Below are 14,765 nucleotides of genomic sequence, written 5' to 3' on the forward strand. Positions count from 1 at the left end.
AGGTTGCAATGTAGATGTCTTAGATGTTAGTTGTTAGATTAATTTCTAAATATTTTATGTTTCTTGATGCTATTGTAAATGGAATTGTTTTTAAGTTTTCAATTATTTGTTACTACTATATGGAAATATAGTTAATGTTTGTGTATTAATCACATATCATGACTGTATTAGTTTGCTAGAGCTGCTGTAACAAAATACCACAAACTGGGTTATGTAAAACAACAGAAATTTGTCTCACATTTCTGGGAGCTAGAAGTCTGAAAAAAGGGTGAAAAAAGGCTAGGCTTTTGGGGTGCCTGGGTGGCTCAGTGGGTTAAAGCCTCTGCCTTTCACTCAGGTCATGATCCCAGTGTCCTGGGATCGAGTCCCGCATCGGGCTCTCTGCTCTGCAGGGAACCTGCTTCCTCTTCTCTCTCTCTCTGCCTGCCTCTCTCCCTACTGTGATCTCTATCTGTCAATAAATAAATAAAATCTTTAAAAAAAAAAAGGCTAGGCTTTCTCTGATGCCTGAAGAGAATTCTTTCCTTACCTCTTCATAGCTTCTGGAGCTTTGCTGGCAGTAATTGACATCCCTGGCTTGCAGCTGCATAGCTCCAATCTTTGCTTTTGTTGTCACATTGCATTCTTCCCGTGTGTCTGTTTTCACATGGATGTATTCTTAAAAAAAAAAAAGATTTTATTTATCAATCTGAGAGAGAGAGAGAGAATGAGAGAAAGCATGAGAAGGGAGAAGGTCAAAGGGAGAAGCAGACTCCACGTGGAGCTGGGAGCCCCATGCGGACTCATCCCCAGGATTCTGGGATCATGGCCTGCGCCGAAGGCAGTTGCTTAACAAACTGAGCCACCGACAGACAGAGATCATAAGTAGGCAGAGAGGCAGGCAGAGAGAGAGAGGAGGAAACAGGCTCCCTGCGGAGCAGAGAGCCCGATGTGGGGCTTGATCCCAGGACCCTGGGATCATGACCTGAGCCGAAGGCAGAGGCTTTAACCACTGAGCCACCAGGCGCCCCATGGATGTATTCTTATGAAGACACCAGTCATGCTGGATTAGGTCCATCCTACTCCAGTAAGACCTCATCCTAACTAATTACAAATGCAATGACCTTATTTCCAAAATAAAGTCACATTTTGAAGTACTGGGTATTAGGACTTCAACATATATTGGAAAGAGACATAATCCAACCTTGCTGATTCCATGCATTAACTTATAGACCTCTATAATTTGCTTTTGTAGATACATAGAGGTTCTCTATATAAATGATTATACCATCTAAAATACCATCTGTCTAATTTTACTTATTTTACGATTTATAACTTTCATTCCTTATAGAATTATCTAGCCCTCCAGTACAATGTTGAATAAAAATGGTGAGGTCAAACTTCTTTACCTTGTTCTCAGTCTTAGAAGGAAACACACAGTGTTTAAGCATTAAGTGTGATGATAGGAGAAGGTTTTTCAGAGACGCAGCAAAGATTTTGAAGCAACTATTAGAACTATGTTCAAGGATATAAAAGAAAATATGCTCGTAATAAATGATAAGATGGGAAGTCTCAGCAGAGAAAAAGAAACTTTAAAAAAGAACAAAGTGGAAATTCTAGAATTGAAAAATACAGTATTAAAAATAAAAAATTTATGAGATGGGCTTAATGGTAGAAGGGAGGTGACAGAAAAGTCAATGAAATCAAGATAGACCAATATAAATTATCCAACCTGGACAATAGAGAGAAAAATGGTTGATTAAATAAATGAACAAAATCTCAGGAATCTGAGAGACCCTGCAGTAGTTTGTAAGACCTAGCATATGTGTTACTGGAATCCCAGAAAAATTAGAGGGAGAATAGAGGCATGTATTAGTTTCCTATCACAGTTATAACAAGCTGTCACAATCTTGGTGGTTTAAAATAATACAAATATATTGATTTCCAGTTTTGTACGTTAGAAGTCTGACATAGGCCACCATGGGGCTAAAAGCAAGGTGTCAGCTGGGCTCCATTTCTTTCTGAAAGAAAATCCATTCCTTTGCCTTTTCCAGCTTTTACAGGTTGCTTTGGCTCACATCTCATTCCTCATCTTCCAAGACAGCAATACTAGGTCTCTTCCTTCTCACAATTGCGTCACTCTTACTTCTTCTGTCCCCTCTTTCACTTTTAAGGACTCTTGGAATTACACTGGATTCCCTGGAATACTCCAGGAGAATCTCCTTATCTCAAGGTTCTAAACCTAGTCACAGCTGCCATGTAAAAAAACCATATTTATAGGTTCTGGGGATTAAGGATGTAGATTTCTTTGAGAGGATCATTATTCTTCCTACCAAAAGGATAATTATTCTTCCTACCACAGGGAAGAGAAAAATATTTGAAGAAATAATGATTTAGTCTTAAAATTTTTTTTTGTACTTTTACAAACTGTTTATTTTCCATCAACCTTATTTCCATTTTGTTTGCCTTTGTGGAAGAGCAGCTTAAGACCACTCAGTGGTTGTTCCTACCCATTCAGTGGCCTGAGCAGTGGGAGCTGCAGACCAGTCTTCAGTGGCTGGCTGGGCACTCCAGTCTTCAGTAGGGAACTGCTGAATAGGCACAGAGGGCACCTGCACGCCTTCAGACCAGTCTGCAACTTCAGGCTGAGTAGCCGTGAACTCAGGAGCTGGAGCCGTCCATTCACCCTGGAATTCTTCCTTGGTCACAGCCTTTTCAGCAGCAGCCTGCTCTTCCTTTTCAATCTCTTCAGGATCCCTGTAGAAGTAGAGATCAGGCATGACCTCCAACGGGTGTTCACGGGAAATGGTGCCACGCATGCGCAGAACTTCTCTGGCCAGCATCCACCACCTCAGACCCACTAAGTGAGCTCCCTTGTTGTTGCAAGGGATGGCAATGTCCACATAGTGCAGAGGAGAGTCTATGTTACACAGAGCAATGGTAGGCAGGTTAACATAAAATGCCTCTGTAAGAAGGCAATGGTAGGCAGGTTAACATAAGATGCCTCTGTAAGAAGCTGGTGGTCAGCCCTGGGATCAGTAACCACCAGCAGTCCTGGCTCTCGGAAGGCTGCCTGGATCTGGTTAGTGAATGTTCCAGGAGTGAAGCGGCCGGCAATGGGAGTGGCTCCAGTTGCAGCAGCAAATTTCAGCACAGCTCGCTGGCCAGTATTCCTGGACGATATGACACTAACATCATCTGGGCTTTCAATGGCAACAATGGCACGAGCTGCCAGCAGAAGCTTCTCCCAGGTTCTCTTCAGATTTATGATGTAGATACCATCACTTTTCCTTTTGTAGATGTACTGTTCCATCTGGAAGTCAAGGTTGGTGTCACCTAAATGGGTTCCTGCTGCAAGGAATTTGAGGACATCCTCCTCCTTCATTTGCAGGACATCAAGGGCTCCGGACATTGTGAAAGTTTCACGTTAAGTTAAGATGGGAATGCAAAACAACGCCATATGGACCCTTCCCTGGGTAGCGCGGAAAAGCTAGTCTTAAAATTTTTTTAATTAATTAATTAATTTTTAAAGATTTTATTTATTTTGACAGAGATCACAGGTAGGCGGAGAGGCAGGCAGAGAGAGAGGAAAGGAAGCAGGCTCCCTGCTGAGCAGAGAGCCCGATTCGGGGCTCGATCCCAGGACCCTGGGACCATGACCTGAGCCAAAGGCAGAGGCTTTATCCCACTGAACCACCCAGGCACCCCTTAAAAATTTTTTTTAAAGGTTTTTTTTTTGTTGTTTATTTGACAGACAGAGCACAAGTAGGCATAGGAAGACGGAGAAGCAGACTCCCCTGAGCAGGGACCCTGATGCAGGGCTTGATCTCAGGACCCTGGAATCATGACCTGAGCCAAGGGCAGATGCTTAACCGACTGAACCACCCAGGTGCCCCAAAGTTTTTTTAAAAATTTAATGAAAGACATGCATTGACAGATTCATTAAGATTGGCACCACCCAAACAATGTAAAAACAGAAAACAATGGGTAGACACATCCTAGTCAAACTGAAAGCTGAAAATAAAGAATAAATACTAAAAATAACCAGAGAAACATCACATGTTTTACACAGGAAAAGGATACAACTGTTAGCTGAGTTTTCATCAGAAATGATTGAAAGACAGGGGTGCCTGGGTGGCTCAGTTGGTTCGGGCTGATTCTTGGTTTCAGCTCAGATCATGATCTTATGGTTCGAGGTATTGAGCAGGAAGTCTGCTTGAAGATTCTGTCCCTCTGCTCCCCACCTCACCTGCACATGTGTGTGTGCGCGCTCTCTCTCTCTCTCTCTCTCAAGTAAATAAATAAATAAATCTTAAGAAAAATTATTGAGGGGCACCTGGGTGGCTCAGTTGTTTAAGTGTTTCCCTTCAACTCAGGTTGTGATCTCAGGGCTCTGGGATTGAGCCCCACATCGGGCTCTTTGCTCAGCAAGGAGTCTGCTTCTTCCTCTCCCTCTGCCCCCTGCTTGCTCTTGCTCTCTCTCACTCACTGTCTCTCTCAAATAAATAAATAAAATCTTTAAAAAATGATTTAAAGACAAAAATGGAATAGCATCTTTAATGTGCTGGGTGTAGAGAAGGGTCTCACACATCCAGAATTCTATATCTAGCAGAAAATATTCTTCAAGAGTGAGGGTGAAGTAAAGATATTTTTAAAATAAACAAAAACTGAGGTGATTTGTTACTTGCAGACCTGCACTGCAAGAAATATAAAGGAAGTTCTTTAGGCTGAAGGGAAATTATACGAGCTGGATACTCAGATCTCCATGAAGAAAAGGAGAACATCAGAAATGCTAAAAATGTGGGTAACTATAAAAGACTATCTTTTTTATTCTTATATTTAAAAAAATGGATGACTAAAGGCACCTGGGTGGCTCAGTCAATTAAGGGTCTGACTTTGGCTTGGGTCATGATCTTGGGGTCCTGGGATCGAGCTCCACATTGGGCTTGACGTTCAATGTGCAGTCTGCTTCTCCCTCTCCCTCTGCCCCTCCCCCAGCTCATGCACATGCTCTCTCAAATAAATAAATAAATAAAATCTTTTTTTTTTAAAAGATTTTATTTATTCATTTGACAGAGAGAGAGAGATCACAAGCAGGCAGAGAGGCAGGCAGAGAGAGAGGAGGAAGCAGGCTCCCTGCGGAGCAGAGAGCCCGATGTGGGGCTCGATCCCAGGACCCTGCCCACCGAGCCACCCAGGCGCCCCAATAAAATCTTTTTTAAAATGGATGGCTATAGGGGCACCTGGGTGGCTCAGTGGGTTGAGCTTCTGCATTTGGCCTAGGTCATGGTCTCAGGGTCCTGGGATCAAGACCCACATCGGGCTCTCTGCTCAGCAGAGAGTTGCTTCCCTCCATCTCTCTGCCTGCCTCTCTGCTTACTTGTGATCTCTGTCTGTCAAATAAATAAATAAAATCTTTTTAAAAAGTATAAAAAATAGATGACTATAAAACAAATATTATAAATTATCATCTTTGTATTTATAACATATAATCACTATCTCACAAAGACTAAAGATGTGGCAGCAAATAGAACCAAACAATTTCTCAATGTTCTTACATTTTACATGAAGTAGTAAAATATTAACTGTAATTAGACTGCAAAAAGTTAAAATGATATATTGTAATTCCTATAGCTACCAGTAAAAAGGGCAAAGTGGTATAGCTAAAAAGCTAATAAAAAATTAAAATGGACTTCTAAAAAAGTTAAAGTTAGTCAAGAGAAGACGGGAAAGGAAGAATACAGGAATAAACATAGGTGGGGCAAACAGAAAACAAACAGCAAAACAACAGACTTAGATTTAACTACATTAATAATTACATTAAATTTAAGGAAAACAAACATTCCAACTAAAAGGAAGACATTGTCAGACTCAGACTGAATTAAAAAAAAAATCAAAACTTAGGGGTGCATGGCTGGCTCAGGTGGAAGAGAATGTGAGCCTTGATCTCTGGGTTGTAAGTTTGAGACCCTGTTGTGTTTAGAGATTACTTAAAAAAAAAAAAAAAACCTTGAAAAATAATTTAAAGGGTGGGGCTCCTGGATGGCTCAGTTGTTGAGTGCCCGACTCTTGGTTTCAACTCAGGTCATGACCTCAGGTTTGTGAGATAGAGCCCCACGTTGGGCTCCAAGCTCAACAGGGAGTTTGCTTGAGATTATTTCACTCTCCCTCCCCCCTCCCCCCTGCTCATGCATGATCACACACTCCCTCTCCCACTCTCTCTAAAATAAAAAATAATCATAAAAAATAAATTTTAAAGGGTGCCTGGGTGGCTCAGTCAATTAAGCATCCAACACTTGATCTCAGCTTGGGTCTTGATCTCAGTGTTGCGAGGTTTTTGTTTCATTTTTTGATCTCAGTGTTGTGAGGTTTTTGTTTAATTTTGTTTTTCTTTAAATATTTTATTTATTTATTTATTTATTTATTTATTTATTTATTTATTTCAGAGAGAGAGAGTGAGAGACAGCACAAGTGGGGGAGGGACAAAGGGAGAGGAAGAAGCAGGCTCCCCATTGAGCAGGGAGCCCGCCAATGTGATGCGAGGCTCAATCCCAGGACTCTGGGATCATGAGCTGAGCCAAAGGCAGACACTCAACCAACTGAGCCACCAAGGCGACCCTCAGCATTGTGAGTCTGAGCCCTGAGTTGTGCTTCATGCTGGGCACAGAGCCAACTTAAACCAAAGTTTTTAAAAGCAGCCAGGACTTAACTACATGCTGCCTACAAGAAATGCTCTTCAAATGTAGACACTGATGGACTAAAAGTAAAATCCTGGGAAAAAAGATATGCCATAGAAACAAGAAACTTAGGAAAGCTGGAGCAACTATGTTCACATCAGAAAAATTACACTTCAAGACAAAGACTGTAATGAGGGGTGCCTGGGTCGCTCATTCATTAAGTGTCTGCCTTCAGCTTATGTTATGATAGCAGGGTCCTGGGATGGAGCCCCACATCAGGCTCCCTGCTCAGTGGGAATCTTGCTTCTCCCTCTTCCACTCCCCCTTCTTGTGTTCCCTCTCTCACTATGTCTCTCTCTGTCATATAAATAAATAAAGTCTTAAAAAAACAAAGACTATTATGAGACATAAAAAGGGATTTCCTAATGATAAAAGGGTTTATAATCAGGAAGATATACTATCCTAAATGTCTATGTGTCTAATTGATTTTCACAAAACATTAAGCCAGAAGTAATGGAATTCATGGGATAAATAGACAAATTGATAATCATAGTTAGAGTTCTAACACCTCTCTTACATTAATTAATAGAACAACTAGAATAAATTAGTAAGGTAATTCAAGATCTGAACACCACCACTAACCACCTTGACCTAACTGACATTGACAGAACATTCCACCCAACAATGGAAGAACACATTCTTTCCAAGTACATGTGGTACAGTCATGAAGATAGATCATACACTGGGCCACAAAATAAGTCTCAATAAATTCCAAAAGTTCAAAATCTTACAGAGTATATAGTCTGCCCAACAATGGGATTAAGTTGGAAAGAGATATAACCAAAAATATGTAGAAAAGCTCCAGATATTTGGACACTAAACAATATAATTCGTGTCAAAAAAGATTTAAATAATTTTTAAATTTAAATTTAAATAATTTAAATAATTCATGTCAAAAAAGAAACAGAAAAATAAGGAGATATTTCAAATTTTGTGATAAAGCACAATATATCAAAATTTGCAATATGCAAGTGAAGTAAAGTTTAAGGGGAAATTAGCTTTAGGGGGGAAACAGCTTTAAAAGGAGCTGTTGAAAAGCTTTAAAAAAGGAGATATAAAACCAATGACATAAAGTTCTGTGTTAAGTGCCAGTAAAAGAAGATTAAAAAGGGGTGCCTGTGTGGCTCAGTGACCTCTGCCTTCAGCTCAGGTCATGATCTCAGGGTCCTGGGATGGAGCCTCTCTGCTTAGCTGGGAACCTGCTTCCCCCTCTCTCTCTGCCTGCCTCTCTGCCTACTTGTGATCTCTGTCTGTCAAATAAATAAATAAAATCTTTTTTAAAAAGATTAAAAAATAAAGTAGAAAGAAGAAAATAACAAAAAGCAGTAGCTAATAATACATAAAATAGGCAAACAATAGAGAAAATTAAAAGCCAATACCTGTCGGGGTGCCTGGGTAGCTTAGTTGTTAAGCGTCTGCCTTTAGCTAAGGTCATGATCCTGGAGTCCTGCAATCAAGCCAGCCTGCGGCGTTGGGCTCCCTGCTGGGTGGGAAGCCTGCTTCTTCCTCTCCCATTTTCCCTGCTTGTATTCCCTCTCTCGCTGTCTCTCTCTCTCTCTGTCAAATAAATAAATAAAATCTTTTTTAAAAAAAGCCAATACCTGTCTTTTAAAAAGATCAACAAAATTGATAAACTATACTCAAACAGAAAAAATAAAAACAAATTGCCCATATCAGGGACAAAAAAGGGGATACCACTGCAGGTTGTGCAAACATTAAAAAGATAATAAAGAGATATTATAAACAACTTCATTAATAACTAGAATTAACTTACAGTTAATAGAGGGCATCTGGGTGGCTCAGTGGGTTAAAGCCTCTGCCTTCAGCTCAGGTCATGATCTCAGGATCCTGGGATCGAGCCCCACATAGGGCTCTCTGCTCAGCAGGGAGCCTGCTTCCCCCTCCCCCTCTGCCTGCTTCTCTGCCTACTTGTGATCACTGTCTGTCAAATAAATAAAAAATAAATAAATAAATAAATAAATCTTTTTAAGAAAAGGGAAAGGTAACATTGCCTCTAATTGCAGATGACATAATACTTATGGTGGAAATGTAAAAAAGAACAACCACTGTAAAAACAGCATGGCAGGTTCTTATGAAGTTAAACACCCGTTTGGATCCAGCCATTCCACTCTCAATTTATCCAAGAGAAGTGAGGATGCAGACTTGTATTTGAATGTTAATAGCAGCTTTTTTTGTAATAGACTCAAGCAAGAAATGACTCAGTGTCCATCAACAGATGAACTGATAAATGAATTTAGTTAAATACAATGAAAAGTAGATTCTTTTCTGAGTCTTTTTTTTTTTCTGAGCTGTTTTGTTTTTGTTTTTTTTTTTTAAAGATTTTATTTATTTATTTATTTATTCATTCATTCATTATTTGACAGAGATCACAAGCAGGCAGAGAGGCAGGCAGAGAGAGAGGAGGAAGCAGGCTCCCTGCTGAGCAGAGAGCCCGATGCGGGGCTCGATCCCAGGACCCCGGGATCATGACCTGAGCCGAAGGCAGAGGCTTTAACCCACTGAGCCACCCAGGCGCCCCTTGTTTTTGTTTTAAGTAGACTCCACACCCATCATGGAACCCAACATGGGGCTTGAACTCATGACCCTAAGAACAAGACCTGAGCTGAGATCAAGAGCTGGAGGCTTAACCAACAGAGCCACCCAGGTGCCCCAAGAAAACTACGATATAAGCACAACATAGACAAATCTCATAATCATTACACTCGGTGAAAGATACTGGTTCCCTTCCCCACTAAAAGGATACATACTATATGTATCTTTAAAATCCATAAAATAAAAGGTAGAGGGGCACCTGGGTGGCTCAGTGGGTTAAAGCCTCTGTCTTTGGCTCAGGTCATGATCCCGAGGTCCTGGGATCGAGCCCCACATTGGGCTCTCTGCTCAACAGGGACCCTGCTTCCCTTCCTCTCTCTCTGCTTACTTCTCTGCCTAATTGTGATCTCTGTCTGTCAAATAAATAATATCTTAAAAAAAAAAAACAAACTCGAGGGCGCCTGGGTGGCTCAGTGAGTTAAAGCCTCTGCCTTTGGCTCAGGTCATGATCCCAGGGTCCTGGGATCCAGTCCTGCATTGGGCTCTCTGCTCAGTGGGGAGCCTGCTTCCTCCTCTCTCTCTCTCTCTTTCTGCCTGCCTCTCTGCCTACCTGTGGTCTCTGTCTGTCAAATAAATAAATAAAATCTTTAAAAAAATCTAGAAACTATTGGGGGTCGTGGTTTCATGGCTGTATACATATAACAAAACTCAGCAACCTACACACTTTAAATATATGTGGTTTATAGTAGTTTGTGCCTCAGTAAAATTGTGTCTCAGTAAAATCATTAAAAAATGCTATTTGCTAATTCCAAAATTTAGGACCATCTTGGGGCTAATCTTCATTGATTGCCTTTCCTCTTATGCATGGGTCATTATTTCTTGTTTCTCCATATGTCTAGTAATTTTGGATTGTATCCTGGACATTGTGTGTGATCTATCATAAAGACTATAGTTTCTGTTATGTTCCTCTGAAGAGTGTTGATTTTTTGTTTTGGTGCAGACAGTTTATCCTGAATGAAAACTGCAAAATTTGTCACTCCCGTAGTGACCCCATGCTTACCAGAAGTGGAACTCTTCTTAAATGTCTTTTGAAGCTTACCTAAGTTGCTAGATACTATTCTTTAAGCCATCCTTATAGATCCTATAGTCTAGGGCTCCTTGGCTATTACTCTCTCTGGAAATCAATAGAATAATAATTTCCACCTTTCTCCTAGCAGTGAATCCACCACCCAGCACCCGCTGCTCTGGAATCCTGTCATCCTTTCCTACTAGGAAGCCAGTTCTATAATAGCATCTTTTTTCTCACCTGCAGAGGGTAGCAGCAGCTGCTCACAAGTGCACTCCTTAGTGTCCTCCAGGCCCTCCTGAAGATCTGGGGGAGCTCACTGGCAGCTTGTCTTCTAATCATAATCCCAATCAATATGTTCCTTTTTCGAGTCTCCTGATCTCTTCCTTTCCATGGCTATTCTAGCGTCTCTATTTTGTTTGCTATAGACCATGACTTTTTCCATGTCCCCCCCCCGAAGCATATTAGAATAATTTCTTGAGGGTTCCTACAAGAGCTTGTGTGTCACAGGAGAGTACCCCTATGTTGACCAGCTCTTCCTTATCCATCTTTGCATTCCATTTCCTTGATCCATTGCCCTTAGCGTCCACACTAAGGCATCCTCTCCTGGTTCTTCCTGGCTCTGCTCAGACAAACCCACAGTTCCCTTGGACACCACCCATGCCCTCCCAGTGGGCCCAGAATTTCAGTTAGTCTATGCTGAGATATGATCCTAGTTTGGGGTGTGGTGGCCTGCAGGGGAGGTTGTAGTGATCCAGAAGCAAACACTGTCTGATAAGGTGCCTGCCTCTTTTGAGGTGTGTGCAGAGTTCTTGTGTAAGGTGGGGCCACTTTTGTTCATCACAGAAGAATCCTAGAGGGTTCAGGGGAGTCTGGGGTTCAAAGCGCTCATCCACCCAGATATCCCCACTCCATGTTTCAGGGTCCTTCTTCGCCATCAGGGCCCTGACACTGATGCAAAGAGGCTTGTCTAGGTTAAGATCCCTACTTGACAGTGCCTCATCTTCATCTTCCTCAGGCTGCTGGGGCTCTTGACATGTGCCGGGTGGCCTCTGACACCCACACTTGATTAATATCTCTGAATTTTCCATGTTATCTCTTCAAGGAACCAATAATACTTTGCAACAGCCACTTAGTTCCATTGCTCCTTGAAAAAAAAAAAAGATTTTATTTATCTGACAGAGAGATCACAAGTAAGCAGAGCAGCAGGCAGAGGGTGGGGGTGGGGGGGGAAACAGAGATCCCAATGTGGGGCTCGATCCCAGGACCCTGAGATCATGACCCAAAGCAAAAGCGGAGGCTTAACCCACTGAGTCATCCAGATGCCCTAGTTCCATTGCTCTTATAATTATCATTCCCTCCCTACCTCTCAAGTGCCCGAGACAGTGTATCCACTACTGTTTCCCGCTCCACGTGTTTCCCATCCTGGTTCTCCCAGGTGATTCTTATTCAAATGACTTATTTTGGAGGGTGTGTTCTTAGGAGTGAAGAAATCTATATTAGTTCGCTAGGTCTTCCTTAACCTTAACAATCTGTGTGGCTTACAACAACAGAAATTTATATTCTCACAGTTCTAGAGCCCAGAGGTCCAAAATCAAGGGGTGCAAAGGTTAGCGCTCCTGGTGAAAATCTGTTCCATGCCTTTTTCTTACCTTCTGGTGTTTCTGGCAATCCTTGGTGTCCCTTGGCCTGTAGATGCATTGTTCAATTCTATGTCTGTCATCACACCGTGTTCTGTGTGTGTGTGTTCATGTGACTTTCCCCTCTCTCTGTGTGTCTGCCTCTGTGTCTCTTTCTACTTGTTATAAGGATGGCAGTCATACTGGATTAAGGGCCCACCCTATTCTAATATGACTTCATCTTAATTTACATTGTAATGATAGCTACAAAGACCTTATTTCCAGTTGAGTTCACATTCACCAAGGTTTGGAACCTCAATATCTCTTTTGGGGGGACACAACAGAAGTATAGGGTGAGTAACCATTTTTGTTTGAGCAACGAAATTTACCTTCTGGGAAACTCTTTTGTCTTTGGAGACTGAGATGGTTCATTACCCTGGAAGCAGGACCGGGCAAGGTGAGGAATGGAGGGTGCTAAGCAAGAAGGTGGTCTTGGTTAAAAGGGAGGTAACTCTTTCTTTAAATTCCTTAATCTTCTGAAGTTATTTTCTTATATCTGGGGCTGACTGACTGGCAAAGGCAAGATCGTTTAAATGAGTTATTGTGCAACTTCTCTTAAGTTTACTTCAAGTTGTCTAGCTTAGGTAAACAAACATTTAAAGACAATAAAAGCTAGGATTTAATATCCACAAAGGTGTGTTACTGATATATAATTTTTCTCTAAAATTCTCTAAGATAATTAGAACAATTATAAATGACAAAAACTCAGAATAGATATGGTTAAAGAGTTGATGAGATAAGAATTTACAATTTAATTGGCAAGAAAATCAGGTTACTTCTGTGATATATAACTTTTAAATAATTAAATATCAAGTGATGACCTTACCAAAACATTAAAACTTTAGGAAATGTATAGAACCTCTAGAGTAGTTATAGTATTTACCCAAATGTAACCCAAGGTTTATTATTGGGTTAGCAGTACTTTCTGAGTAACTTAGTATACCAAGGAAAAGCCTTATGAGTCAAAGAGGTCTCATTTATAATTTAATCTTGTCGACAATTGCTAAAACCTTAGAAAGTTTTAAAACACATGCCTAAATATAATTAGGGATGTTAAACATCTGATAAAACAAAACATAGAAACTGGTTTTTCTGGGCAGTCAAAGAGAAAATCATTTACATTTTTTTTTCTTAACAGCAGATCAATTAATCTCGGAAAACCTTGTCCTTTTGAACAGAGAGAAAGTAGATTTTTTTATACCAGTGCCTTTTTAGTTCACATAACAGTTAACATTTACTTGAGTGGATCACCAATATAGATTTGCCATGACACAGGGCTTTAGTCTTCCTTAAATATTATGTCTCATTTGAACAGAAACATTTTACAGGGAAAGATTCATTAGTCTTTTTTTCCCTCTTTTGAATAAATTCACCAAAACTGATCTAATATGATCAAATTTTCAACATATTTCATTGTTTTCTTTTAAACCTATAACCCAAGGCAAATAAAAGTCACTTCCCCCAAGCCTTCTACGAATTACTTCATACCCTCAAGTTTATCTCCTTTCATGTTCTGGTGCAACCAGACATTTTTACTTTAAGACAAAACCATTCACTCTCTTAGGCCCTCTTTTTTGTGTGTACAGTTAATCTTAGTCCGTCCTGACCATACCTAAAATTTCTTTTTTGAAGATTTCCCTCCACAAACCTTTTACAACTTGCTTTTGCATTCAGGTTTTGTCCCAAGCCATTTCTTCCAACCAACCAACTCATTTAGGACAAAATTACCTTCTCTTACCTTTAACAAAATGTATTCTTATTTCTTAAATCTTTCTTACATATCTCCTACTTTCCTACATACAGGGTTGCTTTCCTCACTTCCATCAGCCTTACAGTTAGCAGAATTTTGTACTCTTAGAAACACTTCAGTCTCTAGTGAAGACTAAATATAAACCAATTGTGAACTGTTAAAACAGAATTCTTTAGATGGCAAATTGATCAATCAGTTAAGCACAAAACATGCTTACCAACAGTTTTAAATGTTTTTAGTTTCTTTGCAGTAAGAAGTCAAAAGCACATCTTAATTTCTCATGATGGCTAAGTGTTAACCAATTGTGAACAGTTACAACAGAATTATTTAGATGGTAAATTATGAATCAGTTAAGCACAAAACATGTTTACCAAAAGATTTAAATATTCTTAGTTTCTTTGCAGTAGGAAGTCAAAAGCACAAACCTAGTTCCAGTAATTAATGCTTTAGCATTTTATCTTATTTAGTTAAGAACTAGATGTCCATAATTTAATTCCATTTGTCATCCAACCAAAACTTTAAAGTTTCAGGTTACCAAAGACTTTGAAGGCCATTTCAGCAATTATCCTTAAAACTTTGAGACAGACAATTAACCATCAGTTCAGTCACCTCTTTGCTAACAGATTTTAACAAATAACATGAGCTTATTTGACCTTCAGTAAATTTTGAAAGAATAAAAGCTTCATATTTACGGCTGTAACTTCAAAGACATGCTTATCTTAATTAAACCAGCAAACTTAACTTAGTTTAAATACTGACTTACATTCCACCTGGGCCCACTCCACTTTGAATGTTTACTTGAGACACTGGTGGGAAGTTCTGGAGTGGGGGATGTTAGGCTCAGGGGGTGCTCTTCTTGCTCCTTGACAGAGAAGGAGCCACGGTGCAGGAAGCACCGAGGATGGTCTAGAGGCCAGTCATGCAGGCTGCACCCAAGCTGGTGCAAAAACAGAAGGGGGAGACAGAAGAAAAAAGTGCTGCCAGAAGGCAGAGAAAGGATT

General features: G+C 40.4%; 1 long non-coding RNA gene across 1 annotated transcript; it reads left to right on the top strand.

Annotated features, from left to right (window-relative positions):
• Positions 1 to 2,404: 2,404 nt before the first annotated feature.
• LOC123954310 lies at positions 2,405 to 3,400 on the top strand. The gene is made up of 2 exons (XR_006821061.1): positions 2,405 to 2,927; positions 2,969 to 3,400. It is a non-coding gene; the product is annotated as an uncharacterized LOC123954310 (long non-coding RNA).
• Positions 3,401 to 14,765: the final 11,365 nt, after the last annotated feature.

The sequence above is a fragment of the Meles meles genome, chromosome 12 (assembly GCF_922984935.1).
Source record: "Meles meles chromosome 12, mMelMel3.1 paternal haplotype, whole genome shotgun sequence".
Lineage (NCBI taxonomy): Eukaryota > Metazoa > Chordata > Mammalia > Carnivora > Mustelidae > Meles > Meles meles.